The sequence below is a fragment of the Triticum urartu genome, chromosome 4A (genome assembly GCF_056163025.1).
Source record: "Triticum urartu cultivar PI428250 chromosome 4A, HENAU_Tu73, whole genome shotgun sequence".
Lineage (NCBI taxonomy): Eukaryota > Viridiplantae > Streptophyta > Magnoliopsida > Poales > Poaceae > Triticum > Triticum urartu.
This window is the reverse complement of record NC_141876.1, coordinates 254,293,694-254,301,432: the sequence shown is the minus strand read 5'-3', so window position 1 is coordinate 254,301,432 and position 7,739 is coordinate 254,293,694.

Here is a 7,739-nt window from a genome sequence, read left to right as displayed (position 1 = left end):
CCGGATTTTGCGTTCCTTACGCAGTTGGGTTATATTGGGAACCCCTTGATATTTTGCCTTGATTAAAGCTTTTCCAGCAATGCCCAACCTTGGTTTTACCATTTGCCACCTAGCCTTTTTCTTTCCCTTGGGTTCTGCAGACTCAAGGGTCATCTTATTTTACCCTCCCGGGCCAGTGCTCCTTTGAGTGTTGGTCCACCTGTCAGCTACCGGTGGCCACCAGGGGCAACTCTGGGCTGGCCTACCCGTACCTAGGACAATCTGAGTGTGCCCTGAGAAAGAGATATGTGCAGCTCCTATCGGGATTTGTCGGCACATTCGGTCGGTGTTGCTGGTCTTGTTTTAACCTGTCGAAGTGTCTTGAGTTACCGAGATACCGAGTCTGATCGGAACGTCTTGGGAGGATGTCTATTCCTTCGTTGACCGTGAGAGCTTGTCATGGGATAAGTTGGGACTCCCCTGCAGGGTTTGAACTTTTGAAATCCGTGCCCGCGGTTATGGGCAAATGGGAATTTGTTAATGTCCGGTTGTAGGTAACTTGAACCTTAATTAATTAAAATGAATCAACTGAGTGCGTTACCGTGATGGCCTCTTCTCGGCGGAGTCCGGGAAGTAGACACGTTGTTGGAGTTATGCTTGCACAGGTTGTTCTTCTAGGTTCTTGCTCGCTCTTTGCCTCCTCTTCTCGCTCTCTTTTGCGTATAAGTTAGCCACCATATATGCTAGTCGCTTGCTGCAGCTCCACATATATTTGCCTACCCTGCCTATAAGCTTAAATAGTTTTGATCGCGAGGGTGCGAGATTGCCGAGTCCCTGTGGCTCACAGATTACTATAACTCCAGATGCAGGTTCAGGTGATTCCGCTCCAGGTGACGAGTACGAGCTAAAGTGGGAGTTTGACGAGGACTCTCAGCGTTACTATGTTTCCTTTCCCGATGATCAGTAGTGGTGCCCAGTTGGGGGTGATTGGGACCGTTGTCCCATGTTGGGTTTTCTTCTATTTTGGCACTGTAGTCGGGCCATGAGTGTTTTGGATGATGTAATGTTAATTATGTTCTTGATTGACGTGGCGAGTGTAAGCCAACTATGTTCTCCCCTTTATTATTCATATTACATGGGATGTTGTAATGATTGCCTGACTTGCGACTTGCTTTCAATGCGGTTATGTCTCTAAGTCGTGCCTCGACACGTGGGAGCTATAGACGCATCGAGGGCGTTACAAGATCTCTCACGCATCTCCAAGTCTGCCAAGTTGAAAAAGCCCATGCAACTCACTGGTCAAGCACTGACCCATGCTGCTGTTTTGAGAAACGAGTATGACGCCATTGATCTGTCCAGCGACGACGATCTTGGCGATCACGCTCTTGAGCAGTTGATCAAGAGCAAGCAAGAGGCGGAAATCTTCAATGATATTCCTCTCTTTGATGTGGAAATCTTAAACAAGTTTATTGATGAGTGGTTTGACAGCCCAGATGTCAGCTTTGATGATCTTCAGCTTCCCGTTGGCCTCAACGTCGCCTTCCATGGAGCCATTGCTCCTGAGCTGGCTCTTGCCCAGAAAATTGTTGAGCTGAAGCATAAGAACGATTATGAAAAGGCTCAGTTCAAGAAGCACATGGCCAAGCTCAATGTTGAAGACATTCAAAACTTCAAGGTCATGATGCATGAGCTCAAGGAAGCATTCCACAAGAAACGAGAAGAAGCAAAAGGTTCTCGTGAGCGCATGAAGAATCTTGCTGCCAAATGTGTTCAAGGCTACAATGAAGCTGAAAAGCGCAAGGCCTTGGGGCGACGAGGCGTCGACCCCAGAATGGCTGCCAAGAAGAAGAAGAAGCCAGCTGTGACAGAATCAGAAGCATCAAGGCAGGAAGAACCTCGCATTGTCTTCCCAGCCAGTATGATAGGCTCGAAGCCTAAGGTCCCCACAGTGGCTTCAGAATTCAAGAAAACTAGAGCAGATGAAGCCGAAGCCAGAAAGCACAAGACCAAAGCCACCACTGATGATGCTCCCCCAACCAAGAAAAAGAAAACAAAGAAGAGAGACCGGGCTGCTCCCACAGAGCCCCTTCTTGTCGAGCCAATTTCTGTTCCTCGTCCTGCGTCTGAACATCGAGAGCGCTAGTTGATAGTTCATGAGCCTGCTTCCACAGAGGCTCCTGAAGCTGAAGACAATGTTGAAGATGATGAAGTCCTTCCTCAGATCGAGCATAATTTGTTATCATCGCCTGTGTTCACGCACAGCGAGCTCATCAGCATTGGCCATCCTCTGCGCCAACTGCTTAGGATGCACCGTGGGCTGATCGCCCACAACAACAAGACACCCCAAGTTCTCCCCAACCACCAGTCACCTCACTAGTACAAGATGACAATGACTTTGAGGCCCAGCCAACTCCATCTCCACAGGCGTCGCCAGCGTTACGCAGGCTTCGCAAAGGACCAAGGCCCCAAGTCACTCTTCCGATCGTTCTAGAAAGAGAAGTGCCCCACCAATCTGTTGCACGTCAAGTGTTTCCAGAAGCCACTCCAACTGTGAACGCCTCTGAGTTTGAAGCCAAAACGGCTGAAGTTATTCCAGCTGCATCAGTCGATGAAGAAGAAGCACCACGTGATGAAGAAAGAGTTGCTACACCACCAACTATTCCTGAAGCTGTTCTCGAGGAGAACGTGTCCGGCCCTCCAGCTCCTGAAGTGGAGGTTACCTATACCGAGGCAGCCACCAACATCAACACTGAATCCAATGATGTTATCATGGCTGAAGCTAATGTGGCGCCTGAAGCTAACGTCACCACCACCAAGAACACTGCTGACGACACTAATGTCGTCATGCCCGAAGCCAATAATGAAGCACCTGAAGCCAATATGCCCCCTGAAGCCAATGCTGCACCAAACATAATCATTCCTCCTGAAGCTATTGTGCCCCTTGCAGCCCGTGTCAATGAAAATGCCAATGCTCCTATACCCCCTCCAAGACATCATACTGTTGAGCTGGCATTTGATCATGGTCAGCCTGTTATGATCTGATGGCCCATTCTGGTCCCTCCACTTGCTACGGGTCCACAATTTGACTATCATTTCGAGCACAGGCCTCAAGTCCAGAAGCCCAAGCCAAGACTTCCAAGATTCCCAGGCACTGCAACCTCACCTGGGGTCTTCAATGTGAATGGCTTCGTGGCACATAACACCTTCTTCAATAGCGCCAAGAACTCTTACACCAAACATTGCATTTCATCGAATCGGTTCTGGAGCTATCAGCAGCGCAACTACTATTCATGCATCTTATACAATCAAGGACACATATTTCCACATATGCGTCTCGACAGTGAAGCTATAGCTGGGCTGCCCTGTCTAGAAGAACTGTTGGATTGCTTCAGAGACGCTGGACTCCTGCAATTTGTCACAGACAAGGAACACTGGAATGAAGAGCTTCTATTACAGTTTTATGCAACTCTTCACATTCGAGGCTACAATAGGGATCCAAAAGACTTGGGTCCTTGAGTGGATGACAGGCAATGTCCATCATGAAGCCAAAGATCTTGGTATCATTGAGCTCACAGCCCTTCCCACTCCTGGTGAATACTATGAACCAGGTTGTCAACAACACCAGAATGCTTTGGAGAGAATTTTTCAGAAGCCAGAACCCAACATGAGCCAAATGTTGAGCATGATGAAGCCTTTGCCTCACGATGCTGACTACCCATCTGAATTCTTTATTGAAGACCTAGAGTATCTGCCTCGCACCTTTTACCATATCATCAAAAAAACTCTATGGCCTGTCAAAGGACATTCATCTGTAGCGAAGCTTGAAGGAGAAATGAAGACTTTGGTTTTCTATATCTTCAATGGCATCACCTTCAATGCTCAAGACTTCTTCATCAGACAATTGGCTGCATCTGGCTCCGACATTTTTGGTTTGAAGTTCTATGCTCCATGGGTAATGCGTCTTATCAAGCTGCACTCTGCCTTCAACTATCAGCCGTCTGCGCGCAATCATCTTGTATTGTTGCCAGAGGTTGATCTGTCTGTTGAAGCTATTTACCCAGAGCCCGCTAAGGATCCGATTTATCTTCACAATGTTGATCGTCAAAGCTTCACCCAGCCCATTGAAGGAGTTCAGGCAGTCTCTAGTGTTTATCCCTTGGCTGGTGACGCACATGCCCCTTGCTCTCAAACTGACGCCACTGGAAGCACCATTGCCCAAAGGCCTCAGAAGCGATCTCGTGTTCTCAATGATTGAGAGCTTCTCGTCGCGCTACATCAGAAACAGGATAAGCATCATAACTGGCTTAAGCGTCAGATGCAAAGCCTCTTGGTGGACGTCAATCGCATTCACAATCTTGCCACCAAGAATGCCTTTGTCACACATGAAACCTGTCGGAGGTCTTGGAAGAGTTTGACATTGCTTAGTGCTGAAGCTGATCTACAAGACGATGGCTTCATAGAAAGATTCAAATTTGACTCAACTCCTCCAAGGAATGCTCAATTGCGTCGGACTCCCTCACTTGAAGACTCTGGCTATTCTTCCTCAGCTGCGACGGTGAATGCCAGAGTCATCGATGACCAAGATGATGCCACATCACCTCCTCCAACTTCAGTGCATGTCGACACTGCACTGAGTTCTTCTGCACCACCGGACCTCAACGACGACCCTACTGCTTCGCCTGCACCTCATGGGAACGAGTAGGCGCTCAATGTCTTCAAACCTTTTTGGTCCTTACTGACAAAAGGGGGAGAAGCATATGAGTTGATAGTCTTCAAGCGGGTCCATATGGGTGGTTGTTTACTTTTTGCTACTTTTGCCAAGTGCTCACAACTTTCGCTTTTTGATACATTTGGTTCTTTGAGTTGTAACACTTAAACTCGATGGTCGTCTACTACTGATTTGCTATTCTGTGATGCGATGATAAATTCCGCATGTGCGATGATAACTTCCGCACTTACATCATTTTGCAAACATCCATTTTTCATTATGCATGTCATTATCTTCGTTATATCAAATCATGCATGATGAATTGTCATCATAAGTTGAAGAGGATCTCCACAAGTACAACCTGCCATGTGCATTTGCATTCCAAAAGCAAATTACTTATATGCACATCTTCAGGGGGAGCCTTTGTCACTTATGAAGACAGTACCCTATCCTTTACAATTTCACATATTTTATTCCCTGTTGAAAACTTCAACCAGTTTGTCATCAATCAACAAAAAGGGGGAGATTGTAAGTGCATCTAGTGCCACCCTTAGTTGGTTTTGGAGTGTTGACGACAAACCTGGTTGAGGGACTAATGTGTTTGTGAGAATTGCAGGATAACACAGGTAGAAGTCCCTCATTGATTCGGTTTACCTACCGGAGATGACCCCTAAATATGTATGAAGACATTGAAGACAAAGGTGGTATGTGAAGGTCTTCACATTGAAGACTATGACAAGAGAAGACATTTTGTGAAGACTATGGAGCGCGAAGACTTAGTTGTTTCATTTTTTGTTTTCTTCTTTGTTGAGTCATAGGAACCACCGTACTATTAAGTGGGGTCCAAGTGAACCAGTCAGAATGACTGAAGTGATGCTTAACCAAAATCCTTTGTATTCGAGCGAACACATTGAGAGCAAATCTTATCCAGAGCTGGATAAGTCAGCTTAGCTTGTAGCTCAAGTAAAGTTGTCGTCTGTGTTTGAAATCTGACCGTTGGAACACGTGTCAGTTCCTTAGTGACCCAGGATCATTTCAGACAAATCAGGTCGGGTTGCCTAGTGGCTATAAATAGCCCACCCCCACACCATAAATTGGTTGGCTGCTCAGAGCTAGTGTACGGCTTTTGTCGTTTGAGAGCAACCCACCTCGAAGCCTTTGAGAGAGAATTCCTTGCGAGGAAAAAGCCCTAAACACCCAGAGCCAAAGAGTGTTAGGCATCACTGAAGCCTTCCTGTCTGTGTGATCTGAAGACTTATTACACTTGAGGACTGTGAATCCTCCAGCCGATTAGGCGTCACGTTCTGAGCATCCAAGAGTCATTGTGGATCGCCGGTGAACAAAGTCTGTGAAGGTTTGGAAGTCTACCTTGAAGACTTAGCAGAGTGATTGGGAGAGGACTAGGTGTCCTTAGCTCAAGGGGAATAAGGTGAAGACGCGGTCTTCTGAGTTGAATCTCAGCCTCCCTAACCAGATGTACAGTTGTCACAGCAACTGGAACTGGTCCAACAAATCATTATCTTCAACGAGCAACTGGTTCTATCCTCCCCATCTCTTTATTTGCAGATTGGTCATCGTGAAGTCATTGCTTGTTTGCATTATCTATTTGTCCTCACTGTGTGACTGCTTGTTCTGATTGGCTTCATACAATCTTCCGTCCTGATCTATACTGCCTAGATGCTATCAGTCTTTGTGCTTTCATTTCATTGAATACTTGACTATGGCTTGCTGAGTGTAGTCTACCTTCCGCTGCATGGTAATAGGTTTATTTCTATCATTTGTCTTCGAAACTTACATGTTTTTAAGACTTCCATAAAAATCGCCTATTCACCCCCCTCTAGTCGATCACTAGTACTTTCAGGATGGTGCCCAGTGCCGCGTTGGCTCTGACCCTGAGGTTCTGGAGCATGGGGGCTTGCTCTCGCTCTAGCGTCTGCCGCCAGAGCCCTTCCTCCCTGCTCTGCCGCGAGGAGGATTCGGCGCCGGCGACCTGCTGCTGAAGGGAAGACAACCTGGCATGAGTGGAAGCCAGCTCAGCTTGCACTGAGGATAGCGCGGCTGCAGCGGCTTTCTCGCGATGTTCCGCCTCGTCCAACCCTGACCTGAGGGCATTAGTCCTTCCCTTAGCCTCAGCTTCCACAAGCTTTAACTTCAGGTCGTACATGCCCACAAGATCCGCGTGAGCCTCGGCCACCCGGCGGTCGAATTTTTCCTGGGCCTTGGGCTCGCATGCACCGATAGCATCCTCAGCTTGGGCAACCTGGCGCTCCCTCGTCTCCAACCGCTCAAGCTCAAGGCTGCGCTCTGCGGCTTCCAGCGTCGGCACTTCCTCGCGCCTCAGGACCTCTTCCTCCTCGGCAAGCGTCCCCTTCACCGATGCTAGGGCGGCCTTGCGCGTCTCCACTTGCTGCTCCATGGAGGCACTCTAGGTTTGGAGCTCCCACGCGCACTTCTCTATGATCTCGCGGCACCGATCAGCTTCCCGGGCTTCTTCCAAGGCTCGGGCGCAAGCTTCACGCGAGGTTTCAAGAGACGCCTCGGCCTTCGCGTTATCAAGCTCGCGTTGGTGGCGCATGAGGTTGATGGCCACCTTCAGTTTATGCCACTCTTCCACCAACCGAAGGCCGTCGGCCTCAAGGCGTGCGTCTACATCCGCGAGCTCCCAGTCAAGCCGGCTCATCGCGCCCATCGCCTCCCGGAGGAGCTCATGCCGGACGACACTCCGTTCGTGCGCAACCTTGAGCACGCAGCCGACTCCGTCCTCCACAGCGGGTGCCGTCGACGGGATCCGAAGCGGCTCGCCCCCTTCCCACAGGGGGCTAGGGGCTGGCGCCCCTCCGGTCGTCAACTAGGCTTCAGCGGGAGCCCAGTCGGGTTGGGGCTCGCTCCCCGAAGAAGAAACCAAGACCGAAGCCATCCGGCTGCTGTGTATAACCAGAGGAGGAGTCTTGGGCACGCTTGTCATACCCTCAACGAGGCCACGAAGAAGAGATGGCGGAAGCGCGGGCTCAAGGCACTAGGCTAGCGTGTCTGCCTCTCCAGCCGACCTCGC